The 19,272-nt window shown below is 45.6% G+C and overlaps 1 protein-coding gene across 5 annotated transcripts in view; it reads right to left on the reverse strand.

Annotated features, from left to right (window-relative positions):
- The window catches only part of ARHGEF3 (Rho guanine nucleotide exchange factor 3), a 309,958-nt gene that overhangs the window by 222,688 nt on the left and 67,998 nt on the right, over window positions 1-19,272 (reverse strand). Inside the window, exon 1 of one of the 5 annotated variants that reach the window (XM_045493274.1) lies at window positions 16,056-16,072. The exons of the other annotated variants lie outside the window; for them this stretch is intronic. The gene's annotated coding sequence lies outside the window, so the exon portion shown is untranslated. Of the gene's footprint in view, window positions 1-16,055; window positions 16,073-19,272 lie in introns of those variants that run through there. 5 annotated transcript variants of the gene reach the window in all.

A 19,272-nucleotide genomic window follows, 5' to 3' on the forward strand; every position in this document is an offset into this window, starting at 1 on the left:
CTTAAATAAATGCGCAAAGAAGGAAAAAAAGAGAGAAAGAGGCAAACCAAGAAACAGACTCTTAATTACAGAAAACAACTTGCTGGTTACCAGAGGGGAGGTGGGGAGGGGGATGGGTGAAATAGGTGATGGGGATTAAGGAGTACACCTGTCACGATGAGCACGGGCTGTTACATGGAAGTGTTGAATTGCTATATTGTACACCTGAAACTAATATTATACTGTGTTAACTAACAGAAATTTAAATTAAAACTTCTTTTAAAAAAAAAGGAAAAAAGCTGTGTCACTGCTTAAAAAATAAAGAAAAAATAAAAATAGTGAGGGTAAAATAAAGATAATTTTCAGGCAAAATAAAAGATACATATCTAATGGAAAAAATCCTCATAAAATAATAATGCAAACTAAAATACCGTTAACCATTCCAGAAGCGGGAATTACATAAATAAAAGCCAGGAGGGTAAACATTCTGTGCAGCCTGGGAATTGACAAAAATGGCTTAGATGTGAAGTTTTATCAGTACTTGTGAGAAATCCGCCCTACAAGTCCCTGTCTCAGAGACACATATTTATGTCAGTCCTTCAACCATGATAAAAATTCCCACACTCTGGCTTTCTCCACTTCCGCTCATTCTCCACTCCGGGCCCCGACTCTCTGTGCTCAGAGATTCTGCAGCAACACCCGTTCCATCCTCTGCTCCCACCTCATGAGGCTCATGCTGCATTTCTCTTTCACCCCTGAGCTTCCTACGAAGCTTTTATCTTCAGAAAAGCCATTCACGAGTGCAGTACTCCAGAAAAAGAACTTTCAAAGGTAAATGTCAGTGACTCCCAAGTGGTGCCGTGAAGCAGAGGTTTGTTTGCAGTGGTTAAAAGTGCATCTGCTTGGAACCAGCTCTGCCATTCACGAGCTGTGTGACATGAGACAAGTGACTTACCCACTCTGTTCCCTACTTCCCCCATCTGTAAAATGGAGGTAATAACAGGATTCCCTTACAGAGTTGTTGTGAGGATTAAATGAGTTAATATATGTAAAGCGCTTGGCACGTGGTGCACAGAAGGTCTACTTTAAGAGTTAGCCCGCTCCTGGGCGATGAGCTCTGGAAGGCCAGGGACCGTGTTATTTGGGTTCACTGCTGTCTCTGCGTTCCCTGCACTTTGTAGGACCTTGATCGGCAGCTGGAGGATGAATGCATGGCGCTTGCCCTCAGTAAGTCTGTGGTCAGCAGTATCACAGAGTAGCCCTATAGACACAGTGACAGAACATGAATACGACCACATGCACTTGAGAGAGAGAACAGGTGTCTATCGTTAAGGCCATCTCCTGTAGCCCTCAAGCACTGGGCTTGGACCCCGAGGCAAGCCTGACGCAGGGCTGTGGATCTGCATCATCTCCACCTTCTCTCTTCCCAGGCCTCTCCAGACTGTGCTCAGTCCTAGAAAGGCACTTTCTGAACAAAAGCTCCTTAAATTCAAGTCAGCTCCTCGGTTAGAAACTGTCGAAATGAACAGCACCAGAGGAAGGGGACCCCGGTCACAAGGGCATGTCAGGCTCCAACATGGGACCTTCCCAAGGACATTTAAGTGCATTTTGGATTATATATGATTCTCATCTTACCAACCGCACTATAGTTTCCATGCTGTCTCCTCATCCAGAAGAAAGTACCTACAAAATGCAGTAGCTGCCCCAGGAAACTTAAACCCAAACACCCTGAGAGACACCATTCCATCATGACACCAGTGCTCCTGTCCATTTGCGTATTTCAAGTCCAGGGTGGGCCACAGGTTGCTCATTCACATTTCCATGTGTTGGGCAGCCACTGTAAATCTTTCTAGAACAAAGTAAATCCACTGAAGAGAGACAGCAGACACACAGGGTGGTCATAGCATGGGATGTGCAGTCTCCAAGAATCTGGTTTAAGCTCAAGTTTACCAGGTGATCTTGGGCAACTTTTAAGGAACTTCCTTGAGCCTCACTTTCCGACTTGAAACCAAATCCAAGTCACAAACCAATGAGTCCAGGTCACACAGTCAAATAGCAGCTATTCCTACCATCCCTTATCCCTTACTCTGTTTTGTTTTTCTCCATAGAGTTGATCACCTCCTAAGGTAACCTCTGAGAGAACAGAACTATGTTTTACTCTGCAGCATCCTTTATGCCTACAATGATGCCCGGCACTCAGTAGACACTCAGCAAATACTTAGAGCTAATATTTATTAAGCTGTCCGTGTGAGCCAGCTAGTACGCAAAGAACTGTAAAGAAACTGTTAATGTACTCCTCATAACAACCCTATGAAGTCTGTCTCACCAGGTCCATTTTCCAGTTAGAAACTGAGGCTCGGGAAGTTTAAGAGCAGAAATCAGATGGTAAGGGTCTTACAGACTACAGCAAGTTTTCCAGATTTTAGTCTGAGTGATACGGGAGACCACGGGAAGATTTTGAGCAGAGAAGAAACACGATCTACGTATTAAAAGGACTGTTCTCAATGCTGTGTAGAGAGGACAGCTGTAGGGGCAAGACAGAGAGGAGGGAGATGATGAGGAAGTGCCTTTGGTAGTGGGAGGAGGGAGAAGACCTTTGGGAGGAGCAGACTGGGAAACAAAAGTCAAGGGCAGACAGATCATCTGAATTGGTATGGATCTCCAAATGGAGATTGTAGTGAGCGGTTGGACATAAGAAACTGGAGAGTATATTCGAGAAGCATCAGCCTTTAGACTGAGAAGAAGCCCCACCTTGGTGAGGGAAGAGGGAGAGGAGTATTAAAGAAGCCAGGGAAGAAAGAGTTTCAGGGAGGCAGTGCTCAACTACATCACCAAGTAGGGGAGAGAGAAATGCCCACTGAATTCGGCAAAGCAGGTGTCCCTGGTGACTTGACACGATGAAGTGAGTGGAGTTGGGGACAGAGCTGAAAGGGGCTTGTCTAAAGGTTACCTAAGAGCAATGTCTGTAGAAAAACTAAGTTGACAAGGATCTTAGGTATTGGCCAGTCTACTGAAGTCATTAGAATATGAGCTCCCCAAGGACAGGAACTTCATCTGTCTTTTTACTGTTTTATTCCTGCCCTTTGGGCACCTGGCACATGACAGATGCTCAATAAATATTTGCAAGACTTTTTTGAACTTTCTTGACATCTCTAGCCAAACAGTACAGGTCAACAGGAACTTTGCATCCCTAACAGGATGGTATGGAAGACAGTGAGGAAATGCACACACAAATTATCCCAAGATGCAATGTTCACATTCCCTTCCCTTGCTAAAGAAACTAGAATTCATGCTACTTGGTATTTATTCAGCATGAGAATAATGTGTTTTCCAGTTACTCTTCTCATTGGCATTCATATCTGTATCGCCAGTGGATTGAATGGCTTCTCACTGGCAGCACCAAATTTCAACATTCAAGCTAATTGTAAGCTGGTGTAATTAGCAGAAATTACAGAATATTTTTAAAGGGATGTTTTGTAACAGAGGTCTTTTGGAAATCCAATTTAGGAAAATTATTTTTTTCATGTTCTCAAAGTGCTGACCTGCAGATGATGTTTCAAAAGCATTTAGGGGTCACTTTGAAAAGCAAGGGGATCATTCTCCCTCTCCCCACCTGCATCCATCTGAATTATGGCACATGTTCAATGGGAAAGGCCTCATTACATCCTAAGGAAATCCACATCCTGCACCTCCAGGTCACAGTCCAGCAGAGAGCAGCCTCATGTCCCTCCGGAAAGGATAATTAGTTTTCTACCCTTTAATCAAGGAGCAGCAGATTGTTGTTTTTCTAAAGTTTTGCCTGGGGAGAGCCTGTTCTTTCCCGAATGTGTGTTTTTCTAAACAGGACTCCCTGTACGTACCCAACCTTCCCATGAGCCACCACGGACAGGCACTCCCCCAGCCTTATCTGAAACAAAAAACTGAAGCTCTCCACTGATGACAGCCTCTGGCCCCTCAACTCCACAGATGTGGGATTAGGTCATGGCCCTCACAACTTACCAGCACCAATGAGCTTTTACTTATCGACCAAGAGAATCCTCAATCTCTCTGTCATGGAGGTCATGTTTTTAAGGGTTTACTGAAAAAAAAGTAATAAATGCTTATCATGTGCCAGACACTATTCTGAGTGCTTAATAAATATTAACTCATTTAACCCTCAAAACAATTTTATAAGTACTTTTATTATTCCCACTTTACAGATGAGGAAACTGAAGCTCAGAGAGGTTAAGTGACTTACCCAAAACCACACAGCTAATAGGTGGCAGAGCCAGGATTCAAACCCAGGTGGTCTGGCTCCAGAGAACAGAGAGACAGATGTTAAAACCATTGCAGAAGCAGTGACAACCAAGAAAAGAATATGGAAATTGAATTGCTTACTATGTACTAGGCCCAGAGCCAGTGTTACTGGTTAGTTTCTCTTTACATAAAGTGCAACTGGACCTTAAAATCATCATCATCATCATCAACATCAAAGATTATTATGTGTATTATGTGTTGGTCTTCTACATCTACAAATAAAAGTCCATGTAGATTCATTGGTATATTTTTACCGTGTGCATGTTACTTTGATAAAAGTATGATTTTAGTTAAAAAATTTTAATGGCTGAGTTTTCTGTTTTTAAAGTGATTTGAATCAAATAAACGGCCCTTAGAAGGCATTTTTTTAAAAGCCACCCTGAACTCCCTTTCCAATTTTTGTCTTAAAAAGAAAGTAAGAAGTCTTTGGTATTGTTCTATCAAACTGTATGCAAATCAGACACAAAGAGAAAGCAGATAAACTCATGTTTTTCAAATCCTGAAAAGCTCTAACTCAAAAATTATATTTACAGACACCCTCACAGAACTTTTTTTTTTTTTTGCTCAGGGTGGGGCAGAAGACAGTCTTCACACTTTATTCAATAATACATTGATCAGAAGCTAATAAATCAGGATGTAGGTGGCCCAACACCTCCAAAATGAAAATCGCAATTCTAAAACTCAGGATTCAGAAATGGGCATCTCTAAAAACTGATTCTAACTCAGTTAAAAACACCAAAAATTCTTAAATTAGCCAGCATTGCTTAAAGCAGTTTATTGACTTTCTGATACAGGACCTACCACAGTCTCCAAGGTAATTAGAAGCACCATAAATGCTGTTTTTGGCAGTGACTGGGGCCACACATAAAAACATGTTTATTCCCAAACCGTCAGTGAAATGTGGTGGTGGGGGTGGGACCACGTCAGGCTTGTTGCATATGTGGAGAAAAAGGAAAGGTAATGCCAAGGGCACCATTCAAACTGAGATTATTTCATCACTATGACAAACAGCAAGCCACCCCCCAAATTCTAGGTAAGAGAGTAATTCTGAGCAAGACAATTACTCAGAGTAAGAGAAATTCTGAGTAAGGCAGGCTAATATTATTATTTTAACAATAATGAAAATAATACTATTAGTGCTGTGCTTATTATGTGGATTAGTTCATTTAATTTTCATGGGGGCCCTGAAAATAAGAGCCATAACGGAAGAAGGTTCTGAGAGGTTAGACTTGGAAATGCTCCATGGCTACTGAAAGTCAGAGCCAGAGACAGTCCAATTCCAAGATGCCTGCTCTTCGTCCCTGAGTCCTGCTAAATTGTCTAAGGGATTTTCTGGCCACCTAATCCACAAAAGTCATAAATTGGAGACAGGAAAAATGAACCGTGTTCGTCAGTCATGTGCTATTTATCAAATATTTCTATCAAACGTGGTCCCATTGCATAGGACAGAGCAAGCCCCCAACCATCCTCCTGGGCAGCTGGGCTCCCAGCTCACCAGCTGGGCTCCAGTGGGAACAGGGCCCGTACTTGCATCAGCATTGCCATAGCTGTCACCATGGCAACTGCCCACTGTCGCCCAGGCAGAGATGCTCTCCCCACTCTCGGGAGCCCTGATGCAGGGATGCAGTCCAGTAGAAACTCATCCTTTTACTTGCTCCCCAACTTGCTCAAGTCTTTATAAGACTGAGAACCAGTCGGGGGTTCCCCAGGTCCCTGCTTGCATTCAGACCAGACAATACATATAAAGGCCAAGAGGGAGACGGGGTTCATGAAGAGGCTGTCCAGAACTGAAGCGTGGGTAGTTAACCTCTCCAGGGGCCTCCACACCTGGCAGGGCTGAGTCTGAGTTCTGGCTCTGGCACTGGCTACCTGGGGATGCTAAGCAAATGGTTTGGCCTCTAGGAACCCAAGTTTTAGAATATGAAAAGCCAGGATAATGTTAGCCTTTACATTTTATAGAATAGTTGTGAGATATAAGTAAACCCAAGTATATAAAGGATATACAGAGTAAATGCTGGCTATTATTAACTATTATCCCCAATTCAGTGGTGCTGGTGCTGGAAAACATCAGGGGCCCTCAACCTCTCGCTACTGCCTTTACACCACAGCAGCCTGATATTCCAAACAAAAAGCACTCCTGTCCACAGCACAGAGGCGCTGACTCAAGGGCTGAATAAGGCCAGCAGATAGCGTAGTCCACACTCACACTGCTGAGCAGTAGGAGACATGATGGTGGTCGGTGGGGTCCCTAAATCCAGTAATCGTCCCTCTGGGCAACACGGCTTCTCTGAAAAGATTAATTTATCAAAATAAGCCTACTAACTGTATTCAACAAAAATGCCAAGGAGCAAAACACCTTTTAAGATACTGAATCCATGTATGAACCTTCAGAAATCTTTAAGGCCAAAGGATGGCACACAAATTTTCTAGAAAATTCTGAATAAATAATGTCCACCCTGTTGGCAGTGGTGATTTCTCAGGGTTAGGACTGATCCAAGGAACCTGCACTTACTATGTGACACATTTATACACTGTCTGAACTTTTATGGTATGCATACATTAATTTTATAATAAAAAAAGAATAGCTTTAAAAAAAAAAGTGAAATGCTTTGTAATAACACAGCTAGCTTACAAAAGAAGAAACCCAGTCAATAAACAAGTGAAAAGTGTTCACCCTCCTTAGTAACTAGCAAAATGGAAATTTAAATAAGAGTATGTTTGCCTTTCAAATTGGTGATTTTTCTAGGATAACACCCCATTGTGGGCAAGAATGTGGAGAAACAGACATTTTGCTTCACAACTGTGAATGTATAAATTGATATGTTTCCACAGGTTAAGTTGGCAGCATTTTCCAAGAATATTAAAATGACCCAGAACTTCACCTTTACAAAAATTAATTTGACAAAATAAACTGCGAACACAGTGATGAGGATACAGCTTTCAGTGTTATTTCAGAGGGAGGAACGAGGCTCAGCTCAAACAGCCAATACTAGGGACTAGCTACTGGAAAAGTGCCTTGCAAAGTTCTACATGTTCATTATGCAAAACACAGGCAAAGAAGACTTGCTTATTCCACATTGTGAAAATATGGAATTTTCTGGATTTGGTGCTTTTAACGGTATGCTTCCATCCCACACTCACTCCATTTTGCAGCTAAGCAAACCAAGACCCGGACCTAGGAGGCGGGTTGCCCCCAAGTGTCTGGGACAGGTTCACAGTCTCTTTGCCTTTGCCTTCTGGAGGAAGGGGGCAGAATTGTCACCTTCAAGGCCAGACACAGGAACCATGGTGGGGCCAAGCTATGCCCTAATGCCTAGCTTGGGGTACAGAGGACCTAGCTGGGGGTACAGACATCTCTTCAAAGTCCTCTCCCTCCAAGAAGCCACATCCTTCAAAGAACTCTTGGCTCTATTTCAGCCACCAGAAGCGTTCAAGACAAGGAGTAGAGCTGGGGTCTGGAAGCAAGGCCCTCTCACTAACAGTTAAACAGCCACTCTCCAGAGAAGGTCTGTTCCATGCCAGATCTGCACGCAGTGCTGGTCATCAGTCACCCGTTCCCCACGGCAACCCTAAGGCTCGGCGAGGTCAGCTTCCCTGTCTTAAATCACCCAGCTAATCAGGATGTGAACTGCTCTTTATGGGTGCTTTGACTTCCTCGTCTATAAAATGGGGAGAAAAATAGCAACCACTCAGAGGTTTGGTTGGGAGGGTTAAATGAGCCAATTTATAGAAAGTGCTTAAAACAATTCCTGACCTACAGGAAACTCTGTGTAGCTCTTATTATTTTAGTGAGACTGTAAAGCATTGTGGTCAGAAAAAGGACTCGAGAGCCAGTTGCCTGGGTTCAAATCCCACATCCACCCCTCACTGGCTGTGTGACTTTGGGCAAGTTACTTAACTCTTTGTGTTTCAGTTCCCTCATCAGTAAAGTGGCAACGACAATGACAGTACCCACCTGAGTTAACATAAATGATCACATTACCTAGCTGAGTTAATGTACTTAGAAGAGTTTAGAAAAGTGTCTGTCACATAGCATAATGGGCCTGTCATGTAATAACCACAACATGTGTTAGCCATTATAACTATGATACCCCTCTGTCTCCTGTTGTCTATGACTGCACGGGAATGACACCTGCACCACCAACATCAGTTATTCTGGCTGACAAGAGCCTGACACATGTTCTCCTATTTAATCATGACAAGACTCTAGGACTAGGTGCTATTATTGTCCAGCTTTACAGATGGGGGAACGGAGGCACAGAGAGCTCGAGTAACTTGTCCCAGGTCACACAGCCAGGAAGCAGCAATGCTGCTGGGCTTTGAACCAAATCAGTTGGGGCCTAGGGCTCTTATCCCTCACACTGTATTGCCCAGCCCAACACTCACATATCCAGTACTTCCTGTGGAAGGGTGGTGCATGGCTCCTAGCTTTGAGATGAGTAATGGCCACATCCCCCACCATGCAGCACAGACACTGACCCTGCAGACGTCTCATGAACATAAAGGGTAAGTCACACTAGCACAGTCACCAAGGAGCCATCCTGTCATCTCTCCTTATCTTCCCAGGGAAATACACTGGTATTTGTCTACTGTAGAGATGAGACACAACCATTAAGACAGAATTCTGGACCGAGACATCTAATCGGTGTCTTGGAAACTCACGCTGACATCCCCACAGCTGGTTTTCCCCACAGCTGTTGATAGTCGTGTGTTGTTTAAAGCATGGCCTGCTCACAAGTTCATGCTGGGAGGTGAAGCCAGGGTAACTCTTCCATAATGCGCCATTCTGGCCTTTGGAGCATGAAATTTTGTGGCAAAGAGTTCATTTCCCATCACCAGACTAAAAAGTTTACAAAGCTTCCTTGCATACAGATGGCCAAAGCTGTAGGTGGCTGCAACTAGGAAATGGCACAAATCAAGCGGGGGTGAGTCTTATGTCCCCCACCCCCAGCTTTCTCAGCAATTCATCAAAAGAGCTGTTGTGGGGGAAAAAACTATCCATGTGTTTCACCAGGATCCATAATCCTGTATTGTTTCAAACCCAGTAATTTAATGAAATAGTGTCTGCTATCCACTAATGTGCCTAAAACTCAAACAGATTGAAGGATCTGGAAGGATCCTCAGAGAACCAGCTAGTCTACCACCCTCATTTAGACACTAGAAAACTAAGAGCTGGCTCAAGGTTGCATGGTCTATTGGTGATAGACTGGGACCCTTGACGGTATCCCTGTTTGCAGGCTCTTTTCAGCCCTGGCAAGTGTTACCAGGATGGATGTTTGCTGTTTCTTACTGCCCAGCATTTAGTCTCCCTTCTTTTGCCAATGGCACCCTGATCTTCTGTTGAGGGACCCCCTCCCCAGCTGTTAAACCCTGTGATTCAGGAAGGGCCAACCCTCCCAATATGGGCATGGGACCTGGCCTGGAAGAATGAGACTTTTGCTGGAGTTAAAGAAAAAGAGATGTAGTCCTCTAGTGCAATATTTGAGCCGATGGGGTGGAAACTTGGAATTGTGCAGAGCATCTTGGTCAGAGAGCCCATCTGAGAAGTACACTAATTTGGAGAAAGAGCGAGAGATGGTGAGTGATGGACTCCTGGTGACATAGATTAGCCACCTGGATCTAGCCATGCCAAAAGGCAGAACTATCACTGAATTCACCGAATAAGTGAACCCCCCCCCTTTTTTTTAAATTTAAGCATGTGTACACTGTATTTCTGTGACGTGCAACCAAAAAACTAAGTTTGTTTCTAAGTTTGTAAAAGGAAGTAAGTAAATGACAAAATGGGAATGTTCCCAGGAGACCCTCCACAGTGCCCAACACAGTTCCTTGACATAGTCAGCGAGCAATACATGTATAATGGGGTAAAACCCCTCCTTCAGGTCTCTTCTCAGCAGGACTCTCCCAGACCACCCTATTGGAAACTGCAGCCCTCCCCAGCTTGGCTCTCCCTACTCCTACCTGTTTCCTATGGTGTTTATCATCACCAGACCTACCTGTTATCATTTCTTGTTGGTTTCCCTCACTCAAATCCTACAAGGGTGGGGATTTTTGCCCACTTTGTTCACTGCTGTATCCTGGGGGTAGAACAGTGCTCAACACCTGCAGGTGCTCAGTATATATCTAGTGAATGAATGAATGACAAGAAACGGAAGATGGAATGAGTGTATATGGTACACAGAGGATGGTGCCCTACACATAAAGGCACACAGGTTCCCACCTGCTGCCTCAGTCAACAGCCTCTGGGACCTCTTAGATATGGGTCTTCTTTCCTCCTCTCTGAGCCCATGCTCCAACAGCCACCCCCACAATCTAGACAACCAGATCGTCCCCCACCTGTCCAGATAACATAAACAACAATTCAAAGGTAAGTAGCCCTTTGGGTTATAAAGATGTTTTCCTTTTTTCCCCCTGCTTATAATAATATTGTATACTCATTATAAAAGCACACAAAATAAAAATGTAACAAGTAAACAATAAAAATCATAATTTAACCTCAAAGTTAAATTTTGGGTGCAAGTCATAAGCAGGCAGACTGCTAATATATTTTGTACGACCCACAGGATAACCACCCCCCCCGCCCCGCTTTTTAAGGTAACTTCCAACATTTAAAAAGCTAGAGGCGGGGCGCCTGGGTGGCGCAGTCGGTTAAGCGTCCGACTTCAGCCAGGTCACGATCTCGGGGTCCGTGAGTTCGAGCCCCGCGTCAGGCTGTGGGCTGATGGCTCAGAGCCTGGAGCCTGTTTCCGATTCTGTGTCTCCCTCTCTCTCTGCCCCTCCCCCGTTCATGCTCTGTCTCTCTCTATCCCAAAAATAAATAAACGTTGAAAAAAAAAATTTTTTTTTTTTTAAATAAAAAGCTAGAGGAATTCATTTGGAAATCAGGTATCTAGCTTCAGCTGGATGTCATGGAAGGCCCACGTTCTCACATATGACAATGATCAGCGGGGGTTCGGTGACAGATGACTCTTTCAGGTGGGTGTGGGCTCTTGGGGTCCCTGCCTCTCCCTACTCTGACCCTTGCACTTCCCTGGCCACTGGATTTAGGTTCCTGCTTGGTCCCTGTCACATGTAGAGTTGGTCACCCCTGGTTTGATGTATACCCTTTCAGACTTTGCTGTGGTCATAAGGCTTTCTAGGAAACCCCTCTGAAAATCTCCCTCTGCCTCCAATAGTGGCCTGGGATGCCACACATAAGCCCCTAATTTCCAGCATCAGAGAACACTGCATTTGCAGCACTGTCCCATCTGCATCGCAGCGAGCCAGGTCAGGTTCAACGTCTCCTTCTCAGACTGACTATCCCAATTCAACAACTGACCTATACACACGTGAACCCCATACAGAAGGGCCCCACAGTCCTGAGCACCGGCTGGATGCCTTTTCCGTAGGGAAACTCTAAATCCAGCGTTCAAACCACCCCTCCAATGTGGAGAGGCTCCATCAGTGCAGGACAGCCCCAGAGACTCGGCCACCACTGCACAGGCAGTCTGCAGCCCCACATGTATTGCCCACGGGACCCATGATTGGCTATCTTCTTCTGGGTTGATTATGCTCCAGTCCTACTATATAATAATACCTCCCTCTGGGCAGGGATCCTGCCAGCCTCACTGATTACTGCTTACTAGAACCTAACCCTGTTCCTCGCAGAGGAGGCCCTCAATCCACAAGGGATGGACGGTCAGCGAGGGAACAGACACATGAGAGGCAGGTGGGTGGGTATGTTACAGGGCGGGGATGGAGGAGACGAGCCCCTTAGCTGTGATTTCTAATTTGCCAATGTCATAAGGAAATGATTAGATCAAAATAGTACATTGTAAAATATGGTATAAAGTTACACAGTGAATAAACTCAGATGATAAAAAAATAAGGAAAGCACTATAATATTAACAGTGGTAGAACTTTTTTTTACAATCCTTTTGTGTATTCTCCATTTTCTGTTTTATGAAGTTCACTTTTAACTACCAACATTGAACTATAACCAAATGAATGATCTTCCCCTAGACTTGTATAGGTTTCAAAACACCAAGCGGCCACGGAGGAAAGGATAATATTTTGGATTAGTAAGAAGAGAAAACACGGAAGGTGAGTTTGGTCTTCCACATGGAAACTGATCCTTCAAGACTCCTTGGTGGCCCCGTAGTGACCCATTACTCCCCCTTCCCCTGCTATCAGCAAAAGCAACATTAGTTCACCCTTCTAATCCTGGAAATCCAAAATGTTATGGGAGATTATATTTCTTTTGGAGCAAAGGACGGTAATTTTTCAGCTCTGGTCTATGAATGCTCCCAAAGAAAAACAAAGAAACGTAAGGAAATCTTCTAATACAAATACCTGAATTTAAATTTAAATACACATGCGCCCAGAAAAATACCATTGTTCTGGTACGTCCTTGATTGTGGGACAGCCAAAACAGCATGTGCCTCACAGCAGGATACTGTTCTCTGATGATGTGATGTAGCCACTGCTCCTGGGAGCCTTGGACCAGGTCTCTGCACCTCAACTAGCCCCCAGACATACAGGATGGGCAGCAAGAGCTCAGGACCAGCTACTTTGTAAAGGCAGACAGGGAAACCGAGGTCCTAAGAGGAGGAGTATGTGCAGGGGATGACACAGAGCTGAGAACAACTGCTTTCCTCCAGCCTGGTCCCTCCCCTTGTTCATGTGACAAACATCACCTGAGTGTCCTGAGGTACCAGATACTGGTTGACACCTTGCTATCAAGCAGGGGGGAAGAGTGGGGACCCTTAACAATTAAGTGAATGACCAGGTAACCCCAGATGGCGATACGGGCCAGCAAATGGGAAATAAAGGCAAGGGGTAGAAAGTTATTTCTGATTTCCCAAGGAGCATCAGCCATTGAGTACTGTGCAGTTACAAATGCCCCTGGGGTTCCGCCAGACGCAATTTATTAACAGATTGCATTTAGGCGCTGGAGTTTGTGAGCGATGCATGAATCACCAGCAGAGTGGATTAAATGTAAAAGACACCCACAAACTAGAGGCATCCTTCCCGCCCCCAACTCTAAGATTCCCACAGCAAGGCAGGAAGTGCAGGGTGTGGAGTAGGCTTGCTCTTTGGAGACGGCTAATCTGGGATCAGCCCTGCTTCAAACTGCAAAGACTTCCCAGTGCCCTCAGAATGAATTCTCCTTTGCTTACTGCCAACCACTGGCCACAGCTCACCCTCCCCTCCCTGTCAAGACATCTCTGCGCCAGGCCTCACCTCGGCTCAACGTCACTTCCTCAAGGCCTTCTTCCCTGACACTGCTCTGGCCCCACAGGACCCTGACCCTTCCTCCCACACCACTCTTAGACTTACTTATTCTAGAAAGTGAGCTCTGTAGGGGTGGACTGATCCTCAGCTCCCAGAGCAGCACCCAGCGCATGGAGGGGCTGAGGCAGAGAGACAGAAGGGAAGAGAAAGAAGTCTCTCCACCATTTCTCAGGGTCCTGAGCCTCAGTTTCCACATCTGTAAAACCGGGGCAAGACCAACCCACTGCAGAGTGATGACAGTGTATTCTGTGTTTCTGCCTGGCAGCCTGGATTTTGTTTTATTAACTCATTTTTTGAAAAACATTTTTACATACAAATTCACTTTTTGATGTGCAGATGTGGATTCTGACACTCGTTGGTGTATGACCACAATGAAAACACAGAGCTCTTCTATCATCAGGAAAAAGTCCCCTCGTGTTGCTCCTTTGTAGTCATACCCTCCTCCCCACCCCAGCTCCTAGCAACCATTGATCTGTTTTCTGTTCCTATATTTTGCCTTTTCCAAAATGTCATGTAAGTGGGATCATACGGTAAGTAGGCTTTTACGTCTTTTTCACTTGGCATAGTGCCTTGAGATTCATCTGTGGTGCTGCGTGTATCAGTGTTTTGTTCCTTTTTATTGTCCTTTCCCTGAGGGAAATCTCTTCTCTCAGGAAGAGAGTCACAGAAAATAACAGTGGACCTATCCCCTTCTACCTCCCCTGATAATTTAGCCACCAACTTTCTAGAATCCCCTAAAGCTTGGGGAGCAACCAGGAAGTCAAAGGTCCCCCTTTCTGGCTGTGTCTATAACCCGAATTCTGAGACCTGTGCAAACCCCTTCCCACCAGTTAGTCTCTCTCTGAGGTCGCTCATTTGCAAGAATGGCCAACAAGACCCAAGCTTCCTCTGGGGTGTTGACTCAGAAAGCGGAGGTCCACTCGGGAACCAGGAGGCAGGACTGGCTGTCTGGAGATGGCTGACCACCTGGGGTGGCTGTTTGGGGGCAGTAGTGGGGGTGGCAGTCAGCTGGCCAAGTCTGGGGAGAAGTGAGTGGATAAGAAGGAAGTAGAGGCAGAAGTGCCCCGGGATGGTGAATTCTTACTCGGGGCCGGGCAATGTTTATACGGGTGTGCCGTCATCTAGTGTAATCCACACAACAGCTTGATGGGCAGATTCTGTTAACATCCCATCCACAGATGAGGACCCTGGGCACAAGGAGAGCACCCAGTGTGCTAGCAGGTCTGGGAGCTGAGCTCTGACTCCAAGGCTTCTTCTCTTGGCAACACGGAAGCTTAGAGCAGGAGCCAGGGAAGGAAGTGTGCGGCACAGCAGGGAGGCGGGAGGGAAGAAGCCGGTGGAAGATGAAGGGACCCAGGGAATGTGAGTGGATACTGCTCCAGGCATGCCCTTAGCTGCGAGCCATGACACTGAAGGTTTGCTTTGTTCTTTTCAGCTGCAGAACCCATGTGTCAAACCTGATCATACTCAAAACCCGAGACATAAAGCTGGTGGAAATAGAGTTGCTTAAACTGAAGGGAAAGAGGAAATGGAGCCAGACCCACTGAACTGCCCCAATCCCTATGACCTCCCTCCTGGTGGCCTCTAAGGAAGGGACCTTCCAAGGAACGCAGGACCCCTTGGACCTTCACTTTCTGATATATACTCCCTGAGGGCTGGCTCTTTCTTTCCTTCTCGCTTTCTTTCTTTCAGGTTTCAAATGATCAAAAAACATTCAAAACTAAAATTAGTCAGAGAGGCATTGTATCTTGTGTCTGCACCACACCGTCCAGAATGTAATTAGGACTCAACAAATGGATGATGGGCAGGTCTGGGCAACACCTGTGCAGGATCAAATCCGGATCTTCCCTCAGCAGCTAAGTGACCCTCAGCAAGTGTCTGACTCTCACAAAGCCTCAGAAGCCCCAGAACTTCCCTTGCCTCTTAATATTTGGAGAGGGCTCAATAAGCAGACGCTCGTAAGAGCACTTACCACAGTGCCCAGCGAACGGTAAGAACACAGTGTTACCTAGCATTATTATTAATAGCATCCGCGAGACTAAAAGTATACTGGAGGAAAACAAAGAATCCACTGGAAGGAATTAAAATGTCCCCATGGGAAGCACAGTGCCCTGCATGTCCCAGTGTGGTTCGCTCCTAGGACTGGCCAGTGAATGCTCCAGTTTTCTTTCAGTCGTCTCTTTCATTTTTGTACCAATGGGAGGAAGGCCTGGACCGCAGAGGTCTGAAGATCACGAGTCTGACATGCAGGGCTCATCTGGAGCCAAGTAGTTATTAATTGGTGTTTATGTAACACTCTGTGCCCCTCCGGCCTGTTTCTGTCTGAACACGTGCTCTAAGAACCTTGGAGAATGCATCTCTCTCTTCTGACTTTTGGATGCTCAGACAACAGCAGATGGTGCTGCGAAAATAACGGCACCGACACTGCAGCTCTAAAGGGAAAAGTCCACGCATTGAGGACTCAGAGTTAAATTAGAAATAGCTGGAAGTGGATATCTTCCAGGACTGACCTTTCCAGGAGAGAGCTGGATTCCAGCCTCCATAGGAACACTGCCAAGGAGAAAGAGAGCACCGAATGTGAGTGAAGGGTGTCCTCTGCTGGCCAGCATTAGAAATCCTCAGCAGCGCCCCCTCCTCCACCTCCCCGGGAGGGCTCCGCTTCCTCTGCCTCGAGGCAAGTCTCGAATACCTTCTGTGGTTGTTTTTTTGAAAACATGAATTTGAACTGCCAACAAAAAGGATTTCTTTCCTAAAAGGAGAAGAGCTGAGAGAAAGGTCATAGAGCATTTTATTCCCTCCTCACTTAGGTTTTTCTTGCTGGAGCAAGAAAATGCTCACCTAATGAATGTCACCTAAAAAATGGTCCTGTGAGGGGCACCTGGGTGGCTGTGTTGGTTAAGTATCCGACTCTTGATTTGGGCTCGGGCCATGATCTCACAGCTCATGAGTTTGAGGGCTGTACTGTGCTCTGTGCTGACACAGCAGGGCCTGCTTGGGATTCTCTCTCTCCCTCTCTCTCTCTGCCCTTCCCCTGCTGGTACACACTCTCATTCTCTCTCTCCCTCCCCACCCCACTCAAAATTTAAATACATCAACATTAAAAAAGATGGCCCTCTGAATGCTCCCTGTGAGTTCTGCATCAGAGAATCCAAGCAACTTGGGGAACTTGACCAAGTGTGTGCACGTGGCCCACAGCACCGCCCCATTTCCATTCCAAAAGGCTACCCTCTTGACCAGACTCCAAAGTTCACAGAGAGACACCCCGAGTCAAAGTTGTCTGCCTCCTCCCAGAAAATCCCTATGGGTCTGCACACAGGGACAGCAAGATCTCAGTGGCCAAGAAGACAGGCCGATCCTGGATCAAACCCAGCCATTTCTGATGTCCCGCTCCGGAATCTTGGAAACTCGGGACCAGACCCTCACACACCACTTAACACCAGAACACAGCTTGTCTGGCTTCCTGCCAGAGTGCTCCCGACAGCTGGGGCCCTTCTGACCTCTGGCTCCAGCTCTCGCACCATCCCCGCCCCATTCCCGAGGAATAACCCTGACCTCCTGGGTGAGTTCTAACTCACCTGGCATGGTGCTCACTCTGACAGAGCCAACGTGGCTGAGCTGCAACCCCAGCTCATCACTTCACAGCTGTGTGAGCATCTCCAATGAGCCTCCTTTTCTGAAACAATGCCAGGAGCTGCCATTTACTCAAGGTCCACTACCTGCCAGAAATTTGACATATACTACTTCTAATTAGTCCTCATGACCACACTATAAGGTGCTCTTCTTTCTGGATCAAGGTCAAGAACTCTTTAAAAGCTGAGGCTACCCACCCTCTTGTCCACTGGCTAAGGAAGGACTTGGCTCCATCTGCCATTTTCTTCCCTTCATTATGCAAAGTGAGTCCTCAGAGGGCAGAGAAGCAGAGATACGGAGAAAAACGGGAATGCCAGGGGTGGGAGAGAAGGGAAAAGTCTTCTGGAGCAGAGGAGAGGGTTTAGGGTGCCTGCAAGGCAAGGGTGACCTGGAGACAGAAAGGGATGAGGAGGAGAGACAGCAGTCCCTAAAAAGGGCTGCTCTTGAGTGTGAAATGGATCCCCCTTGGACCTTCTTTGAGAGACAGAAGTAAAGAGTGGAACTATTTTAATTGTTGACTAATGGACTTCGAACTTCTGAATGCAACAAAACCCAAAGTCTGGAGTATCAGAGGCTTTGATATTTGCTCAGATTGCATTCCAGTCCTATAGGCAAGGAAACTGAGACTGAGAGGGTCGGTAACTTGCTAAGGGCTACACGACTCATGAGCAGCAGAGCCTGAATATAAGCCCAAGTGCACCTGACTCCACAGCTGTTTGTGTGACACTCTGGCCTTAGCTGGAAAGGAATAATAATGCCACCTAGCAGGCCAGGTGAGGGGTAAACTTGGGATAGACTATGTGGACTAAGGCCTTCTTGCAATGAATCGCATATTGTAGGTAATGCCAGAAGTACCAGTTCCTTTATTTCCCTCCTTTGTCCTGATCTCTGGGCTCTCCTTGGTTCTTAAGACCCTATTCTCACTGCTGGATTTCTAACATGTCCTTTTATTGCCCCAAATCCTATTTGGGTAACCGCCCTACTACCCTAGCCTCCCCCAGGTCTGCGCAGAAGCTGGCATTCTGGCCCCAAACTCCTCCAGTGGGAAGGTAGAGGCTCAACCCCTAATGGATGGCAGGCCGCGTGTGTGCCTGAACAGCCAACCTTGTCCCCGTGTGTCCATTCATCCAACATATAGTCACTGGTTTCTCCTCTGTGTCAGCACTGTGCTAGCCACCCAAGATAAAACGCCATTTTAAAAAGACTATCCAAGACTAGGAAAAAAAGCATGCCTTTTCTAAGTCTTCCACAGCCTGAGCCTACCTACAGGGAAGGTAATTTTGTTTGACTTACTATTCTTTTTTTATTATGGACCAGACTCTGTAAAGTCAGGATGTTAACTTGTAAAAGACTAGTAAGTTGCAAATAATTTCTGTCACAAATAAAAGATAATTCCAAAGGTTACAGTGTTATTTACCTATAGGATCTTAACCAGTTTTATATCTAAGTTTGCAGTCTTATCCCAACATTCTTTTCTCCACATTTTCCCATGACTATACACACGCACACATAAACACACATGCATTCATGTATGTATATATGTGTACACGTGCATATAGACACATATACAAGTACATGCATGTCTAAATATATACCCACATGTATATATACACACATATCAGAGAGTACATATGTCTACACACACACATATATCTTCCTGCATACTTTTTTTTTTTAAAAGATTTTATTTTTAAGTAACCTCTTCACCCAACGTGGGACTCAAACTCACAACCCCGAGATCAAGGGTTGCATGCTTCACCAACTGAGTCAGCCAGGTGCCCCACTCCTAAATATTTCTTAAAACCAGTCTTCTCTTCCTCATCCTTTTTGTTTTCTCATTTGTGAGTTACATAGATATTTTACTCAGACTAAGCATATATTTGTACAACAGTTAAGGTGTTAAGAGAAAAGCAGACCTTTGTATGAGATCTGTGAGATCTGATAGAGGCAAAGGCATCCCAGGCAGGGGGAACAGCATGTGCAGAGGCTCTGTGGTAGGGAGTATGGCACACTGGAGAAACCGAAGTGTGTATGACCTCCAGCATCTGTGACTAGAACCTTTCGGCTAACACCTGCTCTATCAATATCATGACATGA

Source organism: Leopardus geoffroyi, chromosome A2 (genome assembly GCF_018350155.1).
Source record: "Leopardus geoffroyi isolate Oge1 chromosome A2, O.geoffroyi_Oge1_pat1.0, whole genome shotgun sequence".
NCBI classification, from domain to species: domain Eukaryota; kingdom Metazoa; phylum Chordata; class Mammalia; order Carnivora; family Felidae; genus Leopardus; species Leopardus geoffroyi.